At 34.0% G+C, this 13,666-nt stretch overlaps 1 pseudogene; it reads left to right on the forward strand.

Moving 5' to 3' along the window:
- Positions 1-12,340, forward strand: part of LOC105051264 (U-box domain-containing protein 44-like) — a 97,705-nt pseudogene extending 85,365 nt beyond the window's left edge.
- Positions 12,341-13,666: the final 1,326 nt, after the last annotated feature.

A 13,666-nucleotide genomic window follows, 5' to 3' on the forward strand; every position in this document is an offset into this window, starting at 1 on the left:
TAATACATGCAAAAAAGAATAAGAGAGAGAATATTATAGACATAAAAGTTATATTAATGAGAGATATAAACTATCAATTTAATAATATTAAATTTTATTATCCTACACAATTAGTAAGAGCAGCCAAATGTGCCTTCAACTCAAGCAGCTCCTTTCATGCTTCATGATGATCAACCAACCGTGTCCTCAAATCAGATAACTCCTCTTGTGTTTGAGACAACTCCTCCCATATTTGATCACGTCTATGCCGCTCTTCTGCTAATTCTTCTCGTAATGCAACTATAGTAGGGTTATCTTGGATAGATGTTTGTCCATGTGAGCGAGAAACTTTACCTAATATTTGGTGGAGTGCTTAAGAATATACTTCAGGTGGCAAAGATATCACCTCCCCAATCTCTGGGTCAAGAGAGTTCTTCTCTATCTCTTCAATTTGCATAGCTGCAGCAATCTGTACAAGTAATTTTGAAAACTTCAAAATAGGAGAGAAATCCAAAAGAAAAAGAAAAATTAGAAAAAAAAAGTATAGCACAAAATATATTTAAGTATATATCTCACATAAGCCTCTCGAGACTTATTATTGACCCATTCACCAGATTTGTTTGTGTGAGTTGTCTCCCATAATTCAAGGTCATCTGGTCTCGTCCCTTTCTTTTTTTCTTACAAAAGAAATTGACAAAAAAGTGATACAATTTTTGGATAAAAACAATGAAATCAAATTATGTGATATTTCATACAAGATAATTAAAAAGATATGTAACCTTACCATGTCATGAGCTACTGCTTCAAATGCCAATTGGCCCGAGGTATGAAGACTTTTCAACTTTTTTCTATTTACCTTCCCAGCTATACTTCTTTTCTGTTCATACATTATAAAAATTAAAATAGTAAAAATTTAAATTTAAAATTCACTAAAAGCAACAATCCAAAGCTATGCTAAAATAAGGTACCTTGAACGTCTCATCTGTTCTCCAATAGTTCAATAGCTAAAGCCAATCTTCTTTGCTCACAAGTTCTGGCTTCAATTCTTCATAATCTTTATCTATTTGTCTATCATCCAAAATATTAGCCACTAGTGCATGCAAGTGACTCTGATAATCAATCATCTAGCCTCTGCTTTAGCCATAAGATCGCTAATAACATTATCCTCGATGATCCATCATTTCTATTGAAAATATTCATTAACATTTATGATAGTTAGAGTGATAATACAAGAAATAATGAAACATAAAATTTGTTGCCACATAGATCATATTAAAGATTACCCAAAGTCATTTAATAAATGCATGCTTAACCTCATCCTCTATGTTACCCCAACTCTTCACTCCAAATGGAAAATATTCACATACAGTAGCTCCAAAATCAGCCACAAAGTCCTTTCGATTCTCCCCTACTGCTACTTTTGAAAAATTAACTTTTAATGGCTCAGAGTTAGTTTGCCTATTTTTCATTGCACCAAGTCCAACTGTACGACCTTGATACTTTCGATGAGTTGAATCTGCATTATATTAAGTATAAAATATGTATTAAGCAAAATATAATGATGTCATTCCATGTTGGTATCAAGAAAAATAATATATACCTTGGGTGGATGAACCATCTTGTGAAGCCATAAGTAATCTGATAAAGTCTTCAAAAATAACTGTAAAAAAAAAAAGAGAAAATCCAATAAGAATAAAAGTTATAAAATAAAAAATTGCTACTAATTATAAGTTTATCTTCTAATAAGAGAATAGATTACTATATTTAAACACCATATTAGTTACAACTTTAGTATATATATGAAGCAAATCCAAATCATGATGATATAAGTGTTATAGCCAATCATCATCATCGTCATCTTCTGCAGCAAGATCAGTATTTGCAGTTTGAATCTCATCCACGTATTCTAAGTTCTCATCACTATTGATATTAGATTCAACCTCATTGTCATCGGTTGCCTCATTATCATCAGTAGCTCCAACATGTGTCTGACCAACCATTTCAACATCAAGTTGTCCAGCCTCAACTTGGTCACCTGATGAAATACCAATATCAACCCATAGTTATCCACTCTCAAGAGAAAAAATTCTAGTGTTGCTTTCAAGCTCATTCTCTTGATAAGGTTCATTAGTTGTTTCATCAATATCGGGAACATCAATTGAACTATGAATAGAAAAAATATTTCTAGACTTGTTTCTAATGACAATTGATCACTTCTTCTTCTCATTATCAGACACATAATATACTTGTTGTATTTGAGACAGAAGAGCATATGGATCATCTCTATATCGTTGGTGAGATGTGTCTAAGCTCAGTATCTCATACTCATCAATATGGTGCCTATTTCGTGCGATGACATCATATCAAGAGTATTTAAATAAAACTATACGATATGTACTCGATAAGTTAGCTTCACTATTTGATCTATTACACCATAGTAGTCAAGGCCACCCGACACTTCATCCTCTTAAACTGTGACACTATAGTTTTGTGTGGTGTGAAGCTGATCATAATCTTTTGTGTGAAAGATGAATTCATTAACATGGTATTGACTTATGGTATCTGACAAAATAATCAGGTGACCATGATAGTGAAACCAATTGATCAGTTTCATGTATATCTCCTTCATGTTGCAAATCATTAATTTGAAATACAATTCAATATGAGATACTATAATCCTATGCATTTATAAGTTTAAATATTTAAGTTATAGCATATTAAAGACTTATGCATCGCTTGAACCATGTTGAGAACTTTTTCTTGTGTTTGTTATAGATCTCACGAGCACGTAATCCCTAACTTTTCAATGTAGTTTTGTACTCACTATGTTAAACATATTAGTGTTAGAATCTACTTTAAATAACTAAAGAAAATATGATACTTATATATTTGTCAAATGGTATAGTTACCTTTCAAAAGGCTAAACCTGCTCACAATTTTGAAGCACAAAAAGTGAGCCCCTTCCCGTTCATTTGGAGTCCAATATTTCAATTCACCACTCTCATCATCCTGAGAAAACCAACCAGGTTCATTAAAGATATCCAATTCCTCATAAGAAATTGAGTTATTTCCATCATAATTTCTGTTAATGGTTGTTGCTCTCTCCTTCATTTCATCTAAATATCTTGCACAAAATGTTATGCACTCTTCTGCAATATATCCTTCAACAATAGACCCCTGGGTTTGGACTTATTGTGTACATACTTCTTTAATATTCCAAGAAATCTACAAAATAAAATTCACTTGTACATTACTTTTATATAAAATCAACTTTAAATATCAAATAAACTATATTATACAACATATTATCTTTTTATAAAATACATCCACCTGTACTCCATAGGGTCTGCAATTTTGGCTTCTGTTGCTAAGTGAACAGGTAGGTGTAACATCATATCAAAAAATGATGGAGAAAATATTTCTTCTAATTTGGATAAAATAATAGAAATTTGCTTTTCTAGCTTCTCCAAATCCTTTACTTGTAACTCCTTGGAGCATAACTTAGAGAAGTATAAATATAATTGCACAGGTGGCCCATATGCTGTGTCTGCCACCACTCCCTCCCCTCATAGCCAAAGAAAGAAGGCACTCTAGAAGTACATGACAATCATGACTTTTAAGATTACTGAGAGTTTCATCTTGAAGATTCACATACCGTGAGATATTAGAGGCATAATTATCTGGCGTTTTAATGTCATTCAAAAGTCTACATAGTTGTCTTTTTTTCTCCAAGCTGAAATGTCATTTACAAGGAGGTAACTCTCCTGATGAACTAGGTTCAATTCTCTCATTATACCTAATTCAACCAAGTCTAAATGAGCATTTAGACCATCTTTGTTCGTCCCATTTATCTCCAATAATGTCCCCATAATACTTTCACAAATATTTTTTTCGATATGCATTTGATCGCTGTCATAGGCGGTCAAAAATAAAAATCAACTCAAACTATATAGATAGGGTAAGTCGATTTTTATTTTTGACCGTCTACGATAGCGATCAAATTTTGGCACTGTTGCTGGGGATCTAGGCATGATTATTTAAAAATTTTTTTTTTTAATTTTTTTTAATTATTTTCTAACTTACCTAGTTTCTTAGTCAAACTTACTTTCTTTAAAAAAAAAAAATCTCTACATTGACACCTCATAATCTACTTAAGGAATTAGATACTTAATCACAAAACCTAAAAATAAAACAAATCAATTTACTTTAACAACTATCAAATCTGGTCATCTTTTCTTCTTGCATTGCATAATTCTATAAAATATCTTAAGGGTATAAATCCTAAATAAGAAAAGATGGAGATTTTATCACCCTTCCTTGGTCCACAAACCATCATCCTGCATATTGCATTGACCTAAACCTTAACTTAAAATCAATTAGATGTTGACACCTAAGGACTTTCGAGCTCAATAGGACAAGGGATCCTAAGAGTAAGATCGGGTTAGGGTTAGTCAGTTTGACTGGTGTCTAAAAAAATGATTCAAGGACTACGTCCTGAAGGAAGATGGTTATTTAATTGGTTCCATTCGCTTATCTGGCCAACTCAGTTGGTGTCTAAGGGCATGGGGGACCCCCACCAACCTTACACTTATCTGGCTGGTTGAATAGCTAGTTTTTATCTAGAGTGCTCAAAGGCAACCTTGGTAGTTAAGAGCTGTCTAGATCTAGGGTTATCCTTAGCTAGAATTGATTGCATAATGTGATTACAACCTACAAACTTTAATCCTAATTAAAATATTTTTCTCTAACGTCTCTAGATTTAGGACTCCTTAGGACTCTCATCTTAGAACTTTCTTCTTCTCCTCCTTTTCTCTTATATATTAAAATTTAAAAAAAAATTAAAAAAATTAAATTTTTTTTTACTGGAGATTGTCAGACATAATCTAAAGCCTACAAACCTATAAGGTCACTGAGGAAGAAATAGATTCCAATAGACAACCTAGAACCCTGCTGGACTTATGTTATTCGATTAGCTCTGTTCAACCGTCTAGAATTAGATCCTCGACTAACAATTTTATAATTGGTTCTCAAACGATTAACATGCATCCTACATTTACTGAAATTAAAAATGCATACATTTATTCAAGGAAGTTTGAAGATACTAGAGTTACAACTTTGACCAATAACATTGAAGCCTTAGAATTCAAAAGACATATCCAATTTAATTAAGTGCTAGCACCCATGTGCATTGGATGTGATGCACCATATCATATTGTGGAGGAGTGTCTTTATTTGATGAACCCAACCCAAACTAAGCTCATACAAGAGAGTGCATTCAATAAAAGCTACATAAATGAACCTTATGCACCAATCTATAACCCAAGGTCAGAAAGTCATCCCAGTTTTACATGGTCATAAAATAAAACACAAGGAGACCATAATTTTTATCAACCCTATCTAAGGCTCAACCAAACACTGAATGATCAACCAGGTTTCGATCCCGAGGAAGGAGTCAATACATTAGAAAAGAGTCTAGATGTCTTAGTGCAATCAACCTCAGACATTAAAAATACTCTCAATAATTTCATGCAAACCACTGACCAGTTATTTAAATAATTGAGCCAATCAACTATAACGGTTAGTAAACTAGAAGAGAGTAGATTATCAAGTCAACTAGAGGATGACCTTAGAGCTCAGAATAGTCTAGAACTTAAAGGCCAGTTCAATCAGTTGAGAACATTCAGGTCTGAGGAACTGGAAGAGATATCCGAAGTTGATAATAATGAGGTATCCACACCTAGTGACCATTACACTCAGCTAAACCGAAAATTAATTGTTGAACCCCTTATGACACTGATTGAACCTCTGCTTAAAAAGAAAGAGGCAATAATAGGAGATCCAGAAACACTTCCTCAGATCGCTGTCGTAGGCGATCAAGAATAAAAATCAACTCAAACTATATAGATAGGGTGAGTCGGGATCGTCTCCATAGGGATTTAGATGATTATCTTTTTTTTTTTGAAGAAAAAACTTAAAAGAGAATTGATTGCAGAAGGGTAAACAAGAAATAGAATAGCAAGAAATCAAAAGTATAAATTAAATTATGAAAAAAATAATTCAAAAAATAACCCAGAATTCTGAATCCACCATGCAAAGAGATTTATTTTTTTTTTTTTTTATATTATAATATTTAATTCTTGTAATTATGGTATTAGTATAGTTTATCTCTTAGGGATACGAACTGTATCAGTAGATCACAGCTCATCCTGTTGGAGTATAAACTATTTAAATTCAATTACAAGATCTAAAATTTAATCTAGCATACCACGACCTATCTTTTCTAAGCATGTACCGTATCCAGAGATCACAGCACGTCAAGAGAAGGTATAGGCCGTGTAGGTTGGATCAATACCTCAGAAAAAATAAAAAAATATAAAATAAAAGTAAAATTTTATTACATAAAAATTAAATATAAAAAAAAATAAAAATTTATTTACAGGCTTCATCATATTCCTGGATTGAAGAAATTTAGTCACACATCAAACTCTCTAGCTCCATAATCTTCCAATAATTAATCTCTAAAGCTCTTTGAATTTTTTTTTTATTTTTTTCTTGCTTTTTCTCTAATTTTTTCTTCTCTCAAAGCTTATTCTCGGACCTCCTATTTATAGATGAATTTTTTATAATTTTTTATAGAAAAAAGAATCCTAAAATCCTTAGAAATCATATAAAAATTTTTAAAAATTTTTCTGACCGTCGGATCAGGCTGGGACCATCCAGATTAGCCCAAAAATCAGCTCTTTTCTCCTTATCAGTGTCAGATTCGATTTTGATCATCCGATTGTGCTTCAGATGATATTTGGGTCGTCGATCAGTGCTTCTGGTCTCCTATTCAAAGTCGAAAATGCCCTCAGCCGTCCGATCGCATGATAGATCGCTTCTGGACCATCGGATCATGTAAAATCTTCTCTTATAAACCACAGCAAATGTAGACTGTCGGATCTGGGTCTGGATGGATGTTAGCCATTGGATTGCACCCAAAATCCTTCTCTCGCTGTGAGCTACATCTGTAGACCGCAAAACTATTCCCGTGGACCGCGTCTTGGCTCTGTGGATCGAGCGGCCAGTCCATCGTGCATCGGAGGCAATGTTTAGATTTTTTTAAGGTATTTTGGCTCTATTTTTGCTCTGATTTTCACCATGAAACCATACACAATCATTCTCGTATACATCAGTCTTCTTATAATCAAGTCCAAGATCATGAATCAGCTTTTGAGCCTCAACTATATCCTTAGGACAATAATTTGGTTAAGGAAGTGCCTTTTGAAAAATCATAAGTATTTTATCCAATGCTGCATTAGGCAAATTATACAAACACTTCACTTGAAATAAATTAACAACAAACAACAACTTTGTATAGGTATCACATGTTAGATACAACTTTTGTTCAGCATTTTTCAACAACTTATAGAATTTTTGAGCTTCTGTATTTGGTTCCTCATTCAAATCTATCTCACCTCTATCATTTATATTAGGATCACCCTCAGCCATTTTCCCCCTATGCATGTTGTAAAGCATCTCATATGCATTTGCATCATCATTCCTTTCTCCCATATCTACAATATTTGACTGAACATAATGCAATTGCCTTGAGATGCTCTCAATTGGCTCTCCATGGTGATACCAATTATCGTAGTCAACTATAATCCCATGCTTAAGAAGATGATATTTTATATCTCTTGCACCATGAAAGTAACCATTTCTACAACGCATACACGAACATCTAAATTCATTGGTAAACCCCAGCAAATTGGTCACATATTCAATGAAATCATCCACCCCTTTTCGATATTCTGAAAAATTTATTGGTAAGATTATCCAACTCTTATCCATTGGCATTGTCCAAAGCCTGAGCATTAGCATATTTCAATAAAAACTATAAGTATAACATTAGAATAGGAAATTGGATATATGAGTGAGAAAGAGAATAATCAAGTCCAAAAAGATTGGCACATATGCTTAAAAGTATAGTATTACTAATAAATTGAGTTTGAAAACTATAATAGTAATTTACAATTAAGCTAAGATAAAGTTAAGCCATCAAAGTTAAGTAAAATTTGACAAGTATTGCATATTAACAATAAGGACCCTCCAATCTAAGGTGCATGAGAATTCAAATATTTTTTTAGTTCATGTTCAAAGATGATGAAAGCATGAAGGTCACAAAGTCTATAGAAAAAAAGGAATCGAATGAGCTTCCATGTTCCCATGCATGAAGGCCTGCTCTAATAAGATTGAGCTTTCAAGCCATTTAAGGCAAGTAAAAGAAAGCACATTAAATTTTAATTGCAAATTAATTATTCAATATTTCATTATACCAAGATATGTATGTTAATAATGAACAACACTACATATTCTACTATAATTTAGATCTAAATGACCTCTTATGCTATATTTAAAAGTTTTGAAATCTATATGAGCTCATACATATGTTCACAAAGAGTGCTAGTTATAAATCTTCCTGGGGACAAATGCAAACAATACAAACAATGATCAACATTCCTGATAAAAGATAAAATAAAAATGAAAAATAAAAATTTATTGACCGTATTGAAATATTGATATCACTTAAGGAATATATTGTTAGCAGCTACTTGAAAGCATTTCAATCTACTGCCTGAAAACCACTAATGTGTAAGAAACATATTCCAGCATTTAGAGCCATAACATAAGACATAAAATAGAATGTCAAACAAACATGCTGATTAACAGTCATAGTCAAAAGATAATATCAATGGCTCTCCCACCATAGAGTATATGATGAATCATATTATCTGTTTCAATCCAGTGCCGGCTAACATCTCAAGTCCAGGAACCAGCTAATGCTGAAGCGAATCCAAAAAATCACCCCAATAGTTCCACATGAATTAAATAGACCTAACAAAACCTAAGAAGCCCCTCCCATCTCTCTCGGATGCTCTCCTTTCCCACAGATCTCCAAAGAAGAAGAATGAAATAAAAAAAGAATGGGAAAAGGAAAAAAAATGATCAATCAATATGAGAAAAAGTCTTACCTTTTGATTTTTTTTTAGTTTATCTTCTATTTTTCCACTATTTTCCACCAGTTTTTCCTCTATTTTTCGCTAGTTTCCCTACTGTTTTTTCCATCTAAAGAGTCTTAATCGGGTGGAAGCTTGCAATGGCTGAATAGGGAAGCTTAGACAGTAGGTTTTCTTGCTGGAAAGAAGTGGAAAGAACTCAATCAGGTGGAAGCCTTAGAGTGGCTGAATAGAACAAAGCATAACTTTTAATTAGATGGATTAATTAGATGGATCAAATAGATGGACTCAATCAGGTGGGAGACAAGGAGGAAGCTTAGACATTGCTTAGACATGGCATTAATTAGATGAAACAAAGCATTAATTAGATTGAACTTGTGAGAACTATAAGAAGATGAGGGTATGCTATACAAATTGATATTTGGACATGCTAACTTACTACATAATGAACTGTAATTTTGTTGCTGTATAGGGATACGGTTATATAACATCAAATTTTATTACCGACACAATGCAATTTGGGTTCTTCTGTGTTTCAATTTTTATGTTCTTTTGTTATGTGCAGGGATTAAAACTCCATTCATTTCACTTAAAAATTAAGCTAGCTGACCGATACCGAAATGATTTCTCACAGAAGTTTCTAATTAGGGATGCAAATAGATTGGGTCGGACGGATTATGAGTGACCCCAATCTGATTTAGTTTCTTAATCAGGTCTAAATATTGGATCCAAACCCAATCTAACAAAAGATCAGATTGGATTGGGTCACATTTATGATCAATTTTTTGATCCAACGGATCATTCGGGTCGGATCGGATCTAGCCCTAATCCATGAAATACGGATTCGGTTTGGATCCAGATTTAAGCGGATTAGGATCTGAGTTATAAATAACAAGATCAATAAGTAGAAGATCTATAAGTAAACTTTATTTGTATATAAATTTTGATCTTGGTATGTGAGACTATATATTAGAACCCCCATGTTCCACACTCTTCACTCAAGAATCCAAAAAGTCTAATCACATTTTTCTCACTATTGCTCCTGATTTGGTTAATCCAAATTCAAAATATTTTAACAAAATTTTAAAAGATAAGGATTTAAAAATGATAAAATACCTTTTCAAGAACAATAGATATTAAAGTAGGCTCGATCAAAATTAATATTCATGTATATAGGAACAAAAAAAAGATAAAAGATGGGTTTAGATAGGATCTGATTATTTATTTCGAGATCCAAAGCAACCTAAAAGTCTCCACGGATCAAGTCGGATCGGGTCAAAATTCAGTAAATTCAGACCCGATCTGAAAAGTGGAATAGATCCAATTTTAAAACTCGACCCAGATCCACGGATCCTTCAAAATAGTTCAGATCGGATCTATACAGATCGGATCGGATTGGATCACGGGTCAACCTGACCCATTTGCAACCTTATTTTCAATGTGCATGTGGTAGAGACTCGACATAGGGTATGCAAAGAAAAATCTGGTCTGGTAGCTCTCATATCTTGTGCCTTAAGTTCTTTCATATGATGGTGGTTTTAATTCCCACCTTTATCTTGGATAGTTGTGGATTTAAGCTAGATAGTAGTGTGACTAAATAACTTTTATACTTATAATTGGAAATAGCAACTAATAAATTTCTCGCAATAGTCTTCTTTTTTGCGATCAAAAAAATTTTATAGCTACAATTAGAAATAGCGACCAAGAACTTCATCGCAATAGTCTTATTTATTGTGACCAAATAAGTTTTGTAGCTATAATACAAATAGCGACTACAAATTCCTTGCAATAGATTAGTCTATCACGACCAACAATTTTTGTAGCTATAGTTTGAAATTGCAACCAGTAGTTCCTCGTAATAGGATTAACTATTGTGACCAAATAAATTTCATAGTTATAGCTACCAATAACAACCAATAAATTATTCACAATAGTGTTATCCATTGCGACCAAGCAATATTTTCGCTATATGAAAAAAATAATGATCAATTTGCTCACAATTGATACTAATTCTGAGCGCATCCTTGTTTGGTCGCAATTTTTATTGCTATAACTAGTTTACTCTCAAAAATTGGTCATTATAGAGAGGATTTGTTGTAGTGCTGAGAGAGAATTTTGTATTTTACTATTATGCATGTTATATTTTGAAAAAAAATTATGTTGGTGTGTAAGTATCTTATTATTATTATTTGTTATGTTTGGAAAAAAATTAAATTATACTTGATCCTTCAGAGATATTGGTAATTTACTAAACCAATCAAGCTCACTCTCTTTTTCTATTTTTTCAGATCCAGGAGAGCAAGTGGGGCTTGAGATCAAGTAGTGAGGAGCATAAAACTTTAGATGATATTGACTTAGTTTTATTTTTTTTAAATAAATATTGATTTGGATTTTATGTTAATTATCTTTACTAATCATTGGTGAACTATTTTTATTGAATAAATATATTTGAAGTTTTTTTTATTACCGCTCTCTTAGATTGATATAAATATATCGAAATGTGAAAGTAGATTTTGCATATCCTGGGAGTTAAACCTTAAAGATGTGTGGCCATCTGTCGTGTGCCCAGCTTGAGCCAAGTGGTTAGGGCACATATCACATGTGAGTCTTTCCCACAATTGGTCATGACTGGCGACCTTGGTCTCCGAAGACATTGTCCGTAATCGACTCCATCTCATCAGCAACGCAGGTCCTGCAATTGAGTCTAAGCTCCTTCAGGTCCTTGTTGGACTTGCAAGTTCTTCCAAAACTGTTCCATACATAGTCGCTACCATCACAAGCTCTAGCACGCCACTGAGGGATCTCGCATGGCTTCTATTAAACTCCTACACCATATTTCACCTTACATGGGTCAAGAGCTGGCAGATGCCCATTGTGGTACTGTTGGCCAGCCCAGCAGATTGATCAAGGTCATCGCAGAGAATAACGGGATCTCTGAAGAGCAAGCAGCTGCTATTGGGCTTCTAGCTAATCTTCCTGAGAGGGACTCAGGGCTCACTAGGCATCTTCTGGATGAGGGGCCCTTCGACATGATCATTTGCAAAGTTGTCAGGATCTGGCAAGGGGAGACTCGTGGCAGTCGTTTCGTCTTCTGAAGCATATAGATCAGTTGCCAAACTTTTCTGGACTATTTCCTAAGATGGGAGGTTGATGGGTGGACGAGCATGGAAGCCTTGTTTGTACAGGAAGCTTGTATGTCTTTCTTTTTTGTTCCCTCCTCATATTTATCTGTTTCGCTCGCCAAGTTCATTGAAAGATTTGGCATTCTTATATCTTCACTGCATTCCGTTCGAATTTTTCCTATTGGATGGGACTTTTTCTCTTTATTTTGAATCATTCGGTGTGTTGATTTTATTGGTGTTACTCATCATGGCATTGGTCAAAGCTTTTAGCTATGGTGCTTAACATTTGAGGCAGATTAGTGAGGCACATTTCATAGATTGCCAAACTCCGGGGTGATGGGTGGAAGAGGATGGAAGTGTTATTTCTGTTGTGTATATTTATTCTCTCACCCTTTTTATCTGCTTTTCTTTTCAAATTGATTAGAGATTAGAGATTGTTTATATGTTCATGAACTTCTGTTTGAAATTTTGTTTGGTGGGATTTTGTTTCTTTTTTCTTATTCTTATCAAAGATGAAGGGTAATGATTGGCGTTGATTATACAATAAATCCAAATTAGTAGGAGTTTCTATGTGGATTTTACTCATGCACAAAGCTATGTATCTCTCTGTTCTTTTCAGTAATGTATATGACTTCTTCTCTTTTATTTTTATTTTATTTTATTTCTTATTTTTTTGCATTTTCCAGCCATGTATATCGCCATAATCAAATATTTATTTATGAATGTTCTTGTTACTTGATCATCCATTCTGATCAGGAGTGTGCACATTACTTAAATTTGAAATTAAACGCCAATATATTTCAAGGATGGAAGAAAAAGAAAAAAGAACTCCGGCTAATAATAATATATAGCCCATAAAATAGTAAATACTACAAAACTGGAAAGGCAGGGTTACTCCCGAACTTCAACCCTCAGTTACATTCTTCTGGCGCATGATGGTCTACAAAACTGTGAAGGAGGACTTAACCCTTGACTCATCGCCTGCATCCAACTAGTATTTAGTTTAGAAAACCGTGAAGGTGAGCTTAGCCCTATGCTCTACCCATCGCCTGCTTCTGACAAGCATATAAGTAGTTTACAAAACTGTGAAGGTGGGCTTAACCCTTCACTCATCACACCTGCATCCACCTAGTATGTAGTTTACAAAACTGTGAAGGTGAGCTTAGCCGTGTGCTCTACCCATCACTTGCTTCCAACAAGCATATAGTCTACAAAATTGTGAAGGGGGGCCTAACCCTTCACTCATCGCCTGCATCTAACTGGTATCTAGTTTACAAAACTGTGAAGGTGAGCTTAGCCCCATGCTCCTCCCATCATTTGCTTCTAACAAGCATATAGCTAGTCTACAAAATTGTGTAGGGAAGTGTTGCTGCTTAAATTGATCGAGGTCAGAAGATGGATGCTTCGTCCTTGTGCAGGGATGTTGGCACTGGAGTGATTTGCAAAACAAGTCCCAAATCGGAGGTTGTGGCTCCGGCGAGGACCTTCCGACACTCAAGTTAGAAAAGCAGAGAACAAAGGAGCAGTAACGGATTCTCTAAGAGGAATTTGATTGGACTTACCTGG

This window comes from Elaeis guineensis, chromosome 9 (assembly GCF_000442705.2).
Source record: "Elaeis guineensis isolate ETL-2024a chromosome 9, EG11, whole genome shotgun sequence".
Classification (NCBI taxonomy): Eukaryota; Viridiplantae; Streptophyta; class Magnoliopsida; order Arecales; family Arecaceae; genus Elaeis; species Elaeis guineensis.